This window comes from Malaclemys terrapin, chromosome 1 (genome assembly GCF_027887155.1).
Source record: "Malaclemys terrapin pileata isolate rMalTer1 chromosome 1, rMalTer1.hap1, whole genome shotgun sequence".
Classification (NCBI taxonomy): Eukaryota; Metazoa; Chordata; order Testudines; family Emydidae; genus Malaclemys; species Malaclemys terrapin.
In genome coordinates, this window is record NC_071505.1 from 67,007,680 (window position 1) to 67,020,991 (window position 13,312).

At 43.8% G+C, this 13,312-nt stretch overlaps 1 long non-coding RNA gene across 1 annotated transcript in view; it reads right to left on the reverse strand.

The window, feature by feature from the left end:
- Positions 1-13,008: 13,008 nt before the first annotated feature.
- LOC128836387 (uncharacterized) overlaps positions 13,009-13,312 on the reverse strand; it is a 6,811-nt gene continuing 6,507 nt past the window's right edge. The window contains exon 3 of the long non-coding RNA XR_008444767.1: positions 13,009-13,097. This is a non-coding gene — a long non-coding RNA (uncharacterized LOC128836387). The remainder of the gene's footprint in view (positions 13,098-13,312) is intronic.

Below are 13,312 nucleotides of genomic sequence, written 5' to 3' on the forward strand. Positions count from 1 at the left end.
AAAAAGCGAATTTATTATAATTTATTTGTATTACTGTAGCGCCACGGAGCCCCAGTCATAGACCAGGACCCATTGTGCTGCACAAACACAGAACACACAGATGGTGCCTGCCCCAAAGAGCTCCCAAACCCTGCTTTCTTTTACATTTTCTGAGTGATGTATCTTCCCACCATTTCCCCCTGGGTGACTACACTCATTGTCAGGAAGGATTTTCCTCTAATTCAGCCTAATTTCCCCCTTTGATAGGGTTAGATTATGCTTTTAAGACATAGCGTTGTGTTGTGAACGCACACTAGAGGGAGGCTCTGCCACTCGTTAAATGGATACAGATGTACTCCTCACCTGCCTGCACCCAGGCAGCTCTGCTGGCTACTGAGAAATGTGGGGCTCTCCTCCTCACTCCCTTTGCAGGGAGTCTAGTGCTTTGCTTGCACTCCCCAAACACACTGCGGCTGATCCCAGAACAGGGATGGTGAAGGGGTACGGAAATAAAGAACCCCTCCTCTCCACTTTGTGCATTCGTCCAGGGCTAGCCTCACTCTGGACCTTGGTTTCAGCCTGTATCTTCCACCCCTATTATTATGCTAAATAGCCCCTTCTACCCTTGGGCTCACTACTCTTAATATCCTTATATTTCCTTGACCTCAGTCATTTGGATTATACACCTGGTTATAGCTAGAAATAGCACTAGCTGATGATCTCCTCTACCAATAAATGAATATTTTAGATTTGTCAGCACCTTTTGAGAGGGCTGATCATAATGTTTTAGACCTAAGCAGGAGTGGCGTGAACCCAAGTAACAATTACTTCTTTGCCTTGCCCTTCTTGCTCTCTCCTGCGGGTGCCTATAATGTCACCCCTCTTTTGCAATGAAATATGAGCCCATTGGGAAGATTAGTAGAGAGACATGAGTTGCAATGCAGACAGTATGCTAACTGACATCCAGCTCCATAATTCCATCACATCTGACCTGGCCAGAGCAGTGGACCAGAGCTTGATTGAAAATTCAAGCCCTGATTTTTCCATCAGACTATAGACCCTCTGCCAGTACAAACTGGCCATAAAGCTAGTGCATCTGGAAATTGTACTGTATAGGAGAATCCCTGGGTCATGTACAGATGACACGTGGCTCCACACCACTTCCATTCACAGCTGCCAGCGTAAGGAGCATGGCCAAGGGAAAGGTCCCTCTGCTCATACTGACAGGTTTCAGAGTAGCAGCCGTGTTAGTCTGTATCCGCAAAAAGAAGAACAGGAGTACTTGTGGCACCTTAGAGACTAACAAATTTATTAGAGCATAAGCTTTCGTGGACTACAGCCCACTTCTTCGGATGCATCCGAAGAAGTGGGCTGTAGTCCACAAAAGCTTATGCTCTAATAAATTTGTTAGTCTCTAAGGTGCCACAAGTACTCCTGTTCTTCTTTCTGCTCATACTATTACTGATTATTGTAATGGCCCCTTTCAGTTGCTAGCAGCCAGGTGTAAGTCTAAGCAGCCTTGAGACTGCTTTAACTTATGTCAGGTCCAGAACTGGGCCCTAGCCACCACTATAATTGAGGGGCTGCAAGGTGGCATTAAGCCGTGTCCCCTCCTCCACCTCCTTGTGTCCCACAGCTCTGATAATCAGACCCTCCATGATTACTACTAAAGATAACCTTTCATGAAATTAGTTTGGTGGTCTCCACTGCGTCCTTAGGGAATGTCTGTCCACGTTACTAAACTGCCATACTGCCTGTCTTAGAAAAGACTGAGCACTAGACTAGTCAGGGTCTGCAGGTCAAGGATGAACTGATTTAGCAGCAAAGATGTGTGGCAAAACTTGCACAACACTTACTCCTACTTACCTGACTAGAGTCAGTTAAAATATAGTGCTCCACATTCCCTGTATCATTATTTGTCTTGTGGTAGCACCTAGAGGTGCTTGTGGTCAGGGCACTGTACAAACACATAAAAAGATGGTTCCCTGCCCCAAAGAGTTTACAATCTAAATTTAAGATGAGTAATAACAGACAGAGGGGAGATATGGAAGAGCACAAACAGTGAAACAATTATAAACAGCAATTGCAAAATGCCAACTGCTTGAACATTGTCAAGTGATTTGTAGGCATTGTTGGCAAAGTAGAGGAGAGAGTCTGCATTTTCCATGCCAATATTTTGAATTAAAAGGAGATTATGAACTGTTACCACGGTGACCAATTACTCAGTTCTTTAAGGCTATTAGAATGTGACCTGTCATGTCGGACAGAAAATACTTTCCCCTAAATGGGCTATTTCTCTTAGCAAAATAAGAGAAATGGAGGCAGAAAGAGTGTAATGTTGTTGATCCTATTTAATCCTACTAGGGTATCTTAGTGGCTGTCAAAATGAATCTTTTTCATCAAGGGAATGTTGCTTATCAAGCACTATCAAGTTGACAGAATACTGTGCTCCAAACCAAAAAAAAAAAATAAAAAAATTTACCACAGTAGCAAGAGTAAATGAAAAAGACGCAAAACTTCAAACAACATATTAGCCAAAGGGGCAATGTCAGGTCTTGTAGAAGGATTCCATTTGGAAATTGGAAAGTACGGGAGACTAGAAATGATACCCCCATAAATAGTACATATAGTACTTCACAAAACCTTCACTTTCCCAATATATCACTGCTGCTGGAATTCTGAAAACCTTTCAGATCAAATGTTTTATTCAACAACATTTTTAACTGGAGTCAATTCTGTGAAAAACTCCAAGGACTACTAACCTATCAATCAAACAGAAAGGGAAACAAGATTAAAGACCATCTTTAGTATGACTGCAATTCATTCAATGACAAATACAAGAGGTAAAAAAAATATTCAGAAACCACACTCTTAATACAAGGTAGTGTGGATCAATAGATGGGACACCATTAGTGTACTGAAGATCGATAAAAGAAAACAGAGCCGGAGTGTCTAAAACATCCAGCCTATGACTGAGTAGCATTATCGTACAATATAAAGGATAGCAAGCCACAAAACTCAGTCAGTGATGAACAGTCTGAAATACAGCCAATCCTGGAATTATTAGAGCAGAGAAAATTTAGAACTTGGATAAAAAAAGATTTGCTAAAAGAGTGACAGATGATCGCTGGTGAGACTGCAACTCTTTTAATGCACATGTGACAAATATGGGGCCAGACTCTGGGTCCCTCAGAGCTGCACTCAGCACAGGACCCATGCTGGGGCAGAAGGTGGCTCTAAAGGGCCAAACCAGCCCTGACAGAACTCAGAGCAGCTGATGGATTGTTCTAAATTATACCAGCTAGTTAAAACAGTCCCCTCAAGACTGTACCACAGGCTGAGCATCACCAGAGTGCAGCTCTACCTCCCTCACCTCTCCTTGTTACCCAGAAAAGCCCCCGATGCCTCATGGGGTATGGAAAGAAGCAGATGGTAGAGAGCCACATATGCCCATTTTACACCACCCTGCTCTGTCAGGTCCGTCTCTCTCGACCCTCACAGGGCAGGGTGGTGTAAAATGGGCATATGTGTACCACTAGAGTGGCACAAAAGGCCTGGAGGAACCAAGGCCCAGGCCTGGATTTTTAATTCCAGTGATTTCTGTTCAAATCCTGATTAAGTCACTAATGGACATTTGTGAACACTGGGCCATTGAAAGTGACTGCATAAGAAAAGCTAGGAATTGGAGAGGACAGCTGATGTGAGAATAGGAGTGTGCTAGCAGAGCAGTGTGGTGGAAGCTTGGGCTATTTCTGGCACTGGCTAGTCCTTTCATTCGCTCTTGTTAATGAGTGCCACAGTAAAAAACAGGAAGACAGTTGTTTGGTCTGTCGGCACGTTAAAGGGTCCTTTGCAAATTTGTTTTACCAACTTCTTTCCACACACTGTCACTATCCCATTTATGTTTCTATATTTCAGCAAATGTGTTCTTTTGAATGACATCCTGTAATCATAGCTATGGGTTGGATATCTTACCCAGCAAGAGGCAGCAAAACATTAAACACAGCTAATCTTACTTTGTGGGAGATCCTTGTCCCAAAAGACAATGTGTTATGATGTTACAGCAGCCACAGTACACTGCTGGACCAAGAGACCAGCCCCTATTGGTCAGGGAAGAGGGTGGATTATCCAGGCTTGAAGAAGTTTTAAAGTATATTTAGATTGTAACACTTCTAGAGCGTGGGCCATCTTTTCATTATGTATGTACAGTACCTAGCAAAATGGGTCTCTGAACCTTGACTGGACCTCTAGCCACTACCATAATACAAATTATTATTATTATTATTAATAGGCTGAGTGGCTCAGGGTAGCAGCCTGGCTAGAAAAAAATAGAGAACTCTGAGGTGGATCTGAAGGTGGGCTCGAGGAAGGGGTCACTGATGGAAGAGGCAGCAGTTATGTAACCTGGCCAAGTCATAAGCCGTGCTTTCTGAATGGTAAGCAAGGAGTACAGCAGTGACTATCCCCACCCTACAGTAATTGTCCTGTACGTTTTCTGCTTTTTCTAGGAAATATTGCTAATTGCAGTAGTGCTGTAGTGCATGTGCACTGGGGATGGGCTTATTTTTATTTGTCTTCTGCTTTTGAACGCTCAGATTTGGCAATATTGCCATTTGCCAGTCAGCGAGCAACACATCAGCCTCTGTTTCATCACCACTCACAGGATCACCTCTCATCCCTCTAGCCTCTGTGGAGGCTGATGCAACCATGCAACATTCCCTGATTGGCAAATTCAGAGCATTTCACTTTAGTACTCACTCTGCTTTAGCTGTCTGGTATTAAAAACCACTTCCCTGTCCCACTCAAATAGAGGCATTATAAATCTATGCGAATAAGCCATTCCAGACATAAAATTCTGTTATGAACTAATGAAGTTTTCTCATCAGCCGGTGCCAGACCATGTACTCTCTGAGGCCTTTTAAACTCCGAGTTCTATTATTAATTTATATTCTTACCCAAAAATGTGTGTTTTTTGGTTAATTTAGCGTTATGGTTACGCAAGTGATATTTGAAACAACACACATACTTAAAAAAAAAGAAAATGTCACTATCTCATGTATTCCCTTTGTGCCTCGCACATCCCAATAGGTTTCAATTACAAACACGATGCAAACAATACTATAGTGCTGGGGGTTCTTGTTATTCCCTCCCTTAAGTTTGGTTTTATGTGGTGGTCTTTTCGATGTCCCTGCTGCCCCTGCCTATGGCAGCAGAGTGCAGAAGGCTTAGCCTGGGGTTTACACCACTAGGCCCTAGTATGCTATGCCTGCCCAGCTCAGGACTCTGCAATGTGTATGTCCTTTCTCAGGGGTCACAAGGATTTTCACCTCCCAGTTCTTGCAGCAAGGGAAGGACAAATCAACCAGAGTGAAGGAATCTCCCTAGTCCTAGGCTAGGTCTATACTACCCGCCTGAATCGGCGGGTAGAAATCGACCTCTCGGGGATCAATTTATCGCGTCCCGTTGGGACGCGACAATCAATCCCTGAATCGGCGCTCTTACTCCACCAGCGGAGGTGGTAGTAAGCGCCGCCGACAGAAAGCCGCAGAAGTCGATTTTGCCGTCGTCCTCACAACGGGGTAAGTCAGCTGCGATACGTCGAATTCAGCTACGCTATTCACGTAGCTGAATTTGCGTATCTTAAATCGACTCCCCCCTGTAGTGTAGATGTACCCATAGAGGCTAGTGTCTCTTATGATCTCCATCCCTAATGGCTAGGCAAAGGTGGAAGGATTCTTCTTCATTCCTCTCCTCTCCTTGTAAAAGTTAGATCAGCAGCAAAGCCTGGCAGGCTTGTTTAATTCTCTGCTGATGCTTGCATACCTTTCTCGTTCCTTGCTGCTGGCCTGATTCATGCTGGGGCTAGGGGTCTGGGGCGGGATCCAGGGACATGGGAAGAAATCAACACTTGCTGCTCAGGCTGGCTTCTTTTTCCTGAGTCCCTTATTGCATTTGAGCCCAGGGCAACAATCCCACCTGCCTCCCAACCCCACCTGTCCGTGAGGTGCCGGTGGGGCGGGGGGAATGGTGGCTCTGGGAGTAGAGAGAGCTCATCTCTCGGGATCAAGCTCTATGTGATTGATTGGTTGTCAATTTATTGTCTGTTTAGGACACAGTCCTGAACATTTTTGTGCAGGGGAATAATCCTATTGACTACAGTGGTGTCACTCCCATGAGTATATCATTACATAGGTGTTCTAATTAGGTGAATATCTCTATTTAGACTAAACGTGAATAAATTAATTAAGAAAATCGTGGAAATACATAAATGTCTTTAAAAAAAAGATATTTACACACACCAAACACACAGAAAAATAGAAAGGCGGAGTGAGAAGCCCACAAAAATTTACATCAGGATTAGAGTCAAATTCATACTTTACTCCAGGAGCAGTCAATAGGAGGACCGTGGGCCAAATCCGGACCACCAGATACTTTTGAACAGACCCCAAAATCTTCTTATTTACTTATTATTGTTGTTGTTGTTGATTATTATTTTCTCTAGAGTCTGGGCCTTGACTCTACCTTGATCAAGAAATTTGGACCTTGACAAAAATAATTGACTACCCCTGCTTTACTTCTATGAGCTGAAGTCATATTATCTTACTTTTCTTGCATTCAGGCTAATAGGGCTATTTGCATGAGTAACGTGAGCAGGATTTATCCCTTAATCTTCCAATTACTTGCCAGCTACTCCAAGTAGCCCTAGCCTACTGCTCCCTATTGTGGCTGCATAGTGGAAGCTTAATGTTTACTTGCAAATAGCTTTCCTTTTTGTGGGCTTTCCTCTGTGTTGTTACTGCTCAGGAAATGCAAGGAGATGAGGACTTCATATATGTTATTAAATAAAGCCTAATAGATTATGGCTCTAACTATGTTATCAATTCTTCTATTGACAAAGTGAGATTCTCTGTAAAGCCACTTCACATAGCTACTTAAAGCTCACCTAAACGCTGCAGCAGTATGCTTGCATAATTAGAGCCTACTCTACAGTCCTCACTCAGGCAGAACTAACAGCTTTCACAGAGTTTGCCTGAGTAAGGTATATGTACATTGTTGTCCTTTGTGACTGAAGATGACACTGATGATAGTATTATGTCTTGTGAATATGAGTGTGGCTAAAAAGGCCAGTGCACGAGTGGCAGTCCTGTCTGCACTGAATGCATATGTAGTTTGATATTGAGGAAAAGATTACAGTCTGTGTCTGCTGCTGATTATGACTCAGCCTCTGTGCCTCAAGATCCATAGGGTGATCAATCTCAAACTGAGCAACCCTATCATCGGGGCCAGATTTAGGTGCTGGCGACCCAGCCTGGGGGGTGCCAGGCTTGGGCACAGTGCCAGACTTGGGTGCTGTTTTTATTGTTAGTGGAAAAGGGAAAATAAAATGTTTGAAGCAAAATGTTTCAGGTATTCTGTATGTGTATTCATTTTTCACCAACTTCCTAGAATGTTCTGGCCCTTTGTAGAATCTTGTGGAACTTTCCAGACTTTCTGAGAACTACATTTTCCTCAAGCTTCCTAGAAAGGTGTCAGCCATGCCCTCATGAGTTTATAAGGGGCTGGGTATTGCCAGTCAGACAGTGAGATATAAGGACAAAGTGAAGTGATATGAGAACCCAGCTGCTATATTGTGAACCATGTTTTATTGTGTAATTGTGAAAGTGTACTTGTGTTTTAAGACGAAGACATGTAAGTAGTGACTAATAAAGGGCATATTTAGTGAGACACCAAAGATATCGATCAAACCCCTATCTACACAACAATATAAATGAAATTCTGTTACTTCCTTTCCCATGCTTAACACATAATGTTTGGTGACTTTCTAAGACTGTGGAACATAGTCTTTTGTTCTCCCTAATACTGTCTGGTTTCCCCCAGAGAAAATAAAAGATGCCCCTGAGGAAGCCTTCAGGAACTCAGTATAGGAAACGAAAAGGTCAATTGCAATCTAGTCTGCAACAAGGGGAAAATTTGATGGGGAAATATCTAAAACAGAACAACACAGACCAGGCTTTAGGCAGTAGCGATTTTCCCAGTGCAGAAGAAATTGAGGAGTGAAGTGTAAATGATGGAAGTCTTATTACTAAGGAATTAGCAGATTTACCTGAAGATAAGGACTGCAAATGTGAAGAAAGTGATAGAGAATTGTCAAGTTTTCTTGATGGCGTAAAGGAGAGAGATGATAAATAAGAATGTGGCTCACATGGAAAGGAGAGCAATGACAATACAAATCTGGTTTACATGAAAAGGAGATAAATGATAAAGAAGAATCAGCCTTGCACGATGACAATGGTGGATGGCAGTGAGGAAAAACTACACAGCACAAATCGATACATCAGGTCCTGCTTTATGGCTGATGATCCTAAAGTCTGCTGATATTGATCGTACAATTTTGAACAGGCCCAGACAAAATTGAGTATCTGACATTTCCAGTAAATGAGCAGAGTTGCACTGCGAAAGAGGGCTCAAGAATGTTGAGAAACTGAATCGGTGTTGCCTAGTTTACTCAAAATCAACTGACAAACTGTTCTGTTTTTGTTGTAAAATATTTGACAAGAATGCCAAATCATTGCTTGCACTATACGGGTACAATTACTAGCCTAAGTGCTGATGCTCTGACGCAACATGAAAAGTCACCTGGCCATTTTATGGCATACTCCAAATGGATGGAGGTCAAATCCAGGCTAAAGCTGAATATATGCCTAGATGCAGAAAACCAGTGCATTATTAATGTAGAAACCCAGCACTGGTGGAATGTTCTTGAGCGTCTGATCTCAATTACCCTCTTCCTTGCAAAGAATAATTTGGCTTTCCAGTGCTCGTCGGATAAGTTGTTAACTGAACATAATGGTAATTTCCTCAATTTGGTAGAGGTCTTTGGGAAATACGATGATGTCATGCGTGAGCACCTACACTGAGTAGTTCATAAAGTAGCTATTACAACTACTGCAGCAAAACAATTCAAAACGAATTGATTAACCTTATGGCAAGGAAGGTGCTTGATAACATATTGATGAAGTAGGGTTACCAGATAGCAACTGTGAAAAAACGGGACGGGGTGGATGGTAACAGGGGCCTATATAAGAAAAAGCCCAAAAAAACGGGACTGTCCCTTTAAAAGCAGGACATCTGGTCACCCTATGATGAAGTAGTAATGGACTACACTCCATAGGCGCTGACTCCGGCAGCTCCCTGACACGCCCCACCCCCCCGCCCCAGGTCACCTCTGCCTCCTCCCCTGAGTGTGCCGCCGAGTCCTGCTTCTCCCCCCTCCCTCCCAGCGCTTGCACCACGAAAGAGCTGTTTCGTGTGGCAAGTGGTGGGAGGGAGAGGGAGGAGGAGGAATGCGGCGTGGTCGGGGAAGAGGCGGGGCTAGAGCGGGGATTTGGGGAGGGGTCCAATAGGGGAAGGGAGGGGCGGAGTCGGAGGGGAGCCAGGTGGGGGGGGCGATCAGGGGTGCCCCATGGCTGGATATGTGGCCATTAAAGCTCACTCTGAGGAAGTCTTGCAGGGTACTGTAAAGCCTCCGTCCGCGCAGGTGGCTGAATGGTGGCCATACTCGCAGTATTAACCAGGGAGGGCTCAGAGACAAGTTTATGTATCTGTTCTGATTCCAGCTGGGTAGTGCCCTTACCAGCTGGATACCTATCTGGAGACAAAGGGGCATGACAGCCACAGACGAGAGGCCAGTGAAGTACTCTGCATATCTGCAGCATGCATGGCAATTGGCATCTGAGTGGCAGGGGAAGGTTTACCAATTAAAGGTTAGGGCACATACTAAGGAGCAATCTGAAGTATCTATATTAAACTGCCATGCCGATCAGTTAGCCAAACAAGCAGCTAGCATGGGGCCGGAGCATCTATGGACAACCACACCGGTGTCCGCAACAGCAATTAAGATGCCTCACCTTGATCCACTCTGCAGAAGCAGGCTAAATCCATTCAGGACCTATTGGAACAGAAGTCCTGTTCAGGATGCACAATCTATTGTGATTCTAATGGCTTAGTTGTAGCAATGCCATTTAATAACAATAAGGTACCAGTTTTAGCTATGCCAAGTTGCCTAAGGAGGGAACTGATTGGGTTAGCTCACAGCCAGGGCCATTATGCTGTCAAAAAGCCAACAGAGAGAATTGAAAGGGTGGCCTGGTGGCCCAGTTTAAAAGAATATGTGGATTTTTAAATCCACTCCTGCCTCAGGTGTGCAGAATGTAATGCTGATTCAAGGCCCATTAAATGACCCATGTGATTTCATCTGTCTGAAGGCCCTTGGCATCGCCTACAAATAGATTTTATTGGCCCATTATCACGCTCAAGAAAAGGGAATGTGTACTGCCTGGTAGTGGTAGATGTGTTCACCAGATGGGTGGAAGCCTACCCTACCAGAAATGCGACTGCAGCTACCACCACTCGTGTGTTCCTGGAACAAACATTTTCACACTTTGGAATCCCTGCAGATTCCAAAGACTCAGATAGGGGGGCCCATTTCGTCGGAGAGATCACCCAAGCCCTCTGCGCTGCCTTCAATATCAAGCAGCGATTCCATATCGCAGCACATCCCCAAAGCTCGGGAATTGTGGAAAGAGCCAATAGAACCATAAAAACTACCCTCAAAAAGATGATAGACATGCAGCGGTGGAATTGGGACGTGAAGTTGCCATTCATCTTGATGGCAATGCGATTGACCAAAACCATCCATGGGTTTTCGCCTCACGAAGTGTTTACTGGTGAGCAATGAACACACCTGAACTATAGTGGGTGGGTGGGGTCCTGCCAGACAGATACCAACCCAGGGTCCGTATAGATACATACATGAGGGAAATCCTAGAGGTAATCAGTGGCATTCAACACCAGGTAGCGCAGCGACTGAGGGCTACAAACCAGGCAATAACAAGAAATTGGGGAATGTAGATGATAATGGCTGGAAGATCGGTACAAAAGTAAAGTTCAGGTTCTATTCCGAAAAGGGACACGTGTTAAGCTCCCGGTGGATGGGATCAGAGCCCATTGTTAACAGGGCTAGCGCGCCTGTCTACCAGCTCCGCATTCCATCAAAGCGAGGAGGGAGGCTCAAGTGGTTCCACTGTAGCGAATTAAAAGTGTGGCGAGGAGGGGAACCTAACCCACCCTAATAAACTTTTTCTTTTTCTTCTCATTCTAGACCAATCATGACCATCACTGCAATCGCCTTACCCCAATCATTGTATGTAATATTAATTAGTTATGTAAGTGTAGGTGTTCCATATATAGATTTTTATGAGGGGGACCATTGGTATTGTAAGACATTATGCCTTGGGGGATCTCTCTGTAACCTCGGACCCTTCCGAGGCTGGTGAGCCCATTACTGTGTTTGCGGTTCAGGAGGTCTCACCTGTAAAATTAAATGGGTCCTGGAAAAATCCAGAAGACAGGGCGAATTTGGAGCCCTAAAAGCCATTTATTACCACAATAACAAGGCAAAACCTCCAGGTTGTATTAAAAAACCATCAGATACCTGCAAGTGGGAATTAAAGAAGCCCTTATTTGGTGACTGCACCAGTGTAAAGGTGCCCTCTCTTCCAAATATGTGCAGATGCATATCCTTTACCGTGCCAAATCAGGTTTCCGCTGGAATAAGCATTGCTAATATTACATCTTCCTGGTCGCCCAGCACCATATCCCTCATAATTAGGTTCAGTACTCCAGTTAGAATGTTCTTTGTTAGTAGTTTTTGTTTTCAGAGTTATGCGCCTTTGTGCACCCCAATTAAATGTTCAAATAATCAGGCAGTTCCTGTTCAAGAGGTACAGGACTGCGTAAGTGTAGTTAAGTTTAATGTAACAGTAGAAGACTCGGGAATGTGGATAGCTATGGGCCCTTACGGATACCGTACCACGACACAAGTAGTGGTTTTGCCTGAACCAAAGATCAGCTTTGTGGGACCAATAGTGCTAAAGGAGGAGTCCGCTCAGGTAGCTTTGATCCATCCACAATACGCCCTTAAGATCGTGTACGTAACTGCCCACCCAACCATCCTAAACTTATATCCATCATGTAAGCCCTATCTCACACTGCTCTTAAAGGGCTGGGAAGCGTGGCTAAAATCAGTACATAATGAACACCTAAGAATCCACAGAGATGCCACCATAGGGCTGGAAGGTATAGGTCCCAGCCCGGGAATTGCAAGTCTCTTTAATTCAGAAGCAGTGGCCGGGAATCTGGGCCACATACTATCAGATTTTTAAGCTCCATTGACTAGTTCAGTGTCCACAATATCCACCTTTAGTCTGGATTTAGTAACCACATTATATTCATGGTATCTAACAGAAGAGGATGATTTTAGCCATCTAATACAAGCATTAGGGAAATTGCAGCAGGGGATTTCCACCGCCCTTATTTGTACGCAAGCCCAAATGTGGATGCAGGGAATGATGCTAGCAATAATCAGAGATGGGTGCAAAAATACCATCACCCCTGAAGTGCTTCAGTCTATCGTGTTACAGGCAAGCTCTTTTGAACAAAGGTACTCCAAGTTTTGGAGGCTCCTGCATTTTAGCTATAATAATCAGCGGGGCAATCGCCAATATATTATTCTCACTGTCCAGAAGAGTGAGGTTTTAATCTTATGGCCAGTGCTACCGTTGGGGCTTATTCTTAATCATACAGTAATGATTCCAAAAGATATCCCTCAATGGGTCACATTTCAACCTAAGTCGGGAACCTATAGCCAGGTAGACACAAATACCTGCCGAGGGATACCACAGGCCGGGTATCTGTGCCATACACACGTGTATATAGGACCCCATATCTGCTTAACTAAACCAGGAAAATGTCACTACAGCCTTATAGCGTATCCAGAAGAATTCTCCGAGCTGGTTATTGTGAAACCAGGGTGTGTTTGTATCCGGAGCCATTGTTCGTATTTTATTATAAACCAGTTGTATAACATTACTAATGAACAGGGTAAAAACATATGTTTATGTTTTATATTAACCATACAGGGATGTGATCTAAATTTTAAATCAAACATGTGGGAAAAGCAGAATGTTTCTTTATTATATCAGTTATATAGTCATGCGGACCCAGTTCAGTTGGGAATCGATGTTGGTGTCCTTCGGCAATTGCTGACACACTCAGACCTGCGAGAAAGAATAAAAAGGTTAAATGTACTGGGGCAAGTGTTAGAAATAACTGTCCACCATTCCATAAATTTGATCACCCAAATTTTGGATCGAGTTCAACAGATAGCAGATTTTCCCTATTGGTGGAATAAGTTTTTCTCATTTCCTGGGAGGAACCTGAATTTATATGAATGGCTTTGCCACCCATTGACCATTCTGTTAATCATTGAAAT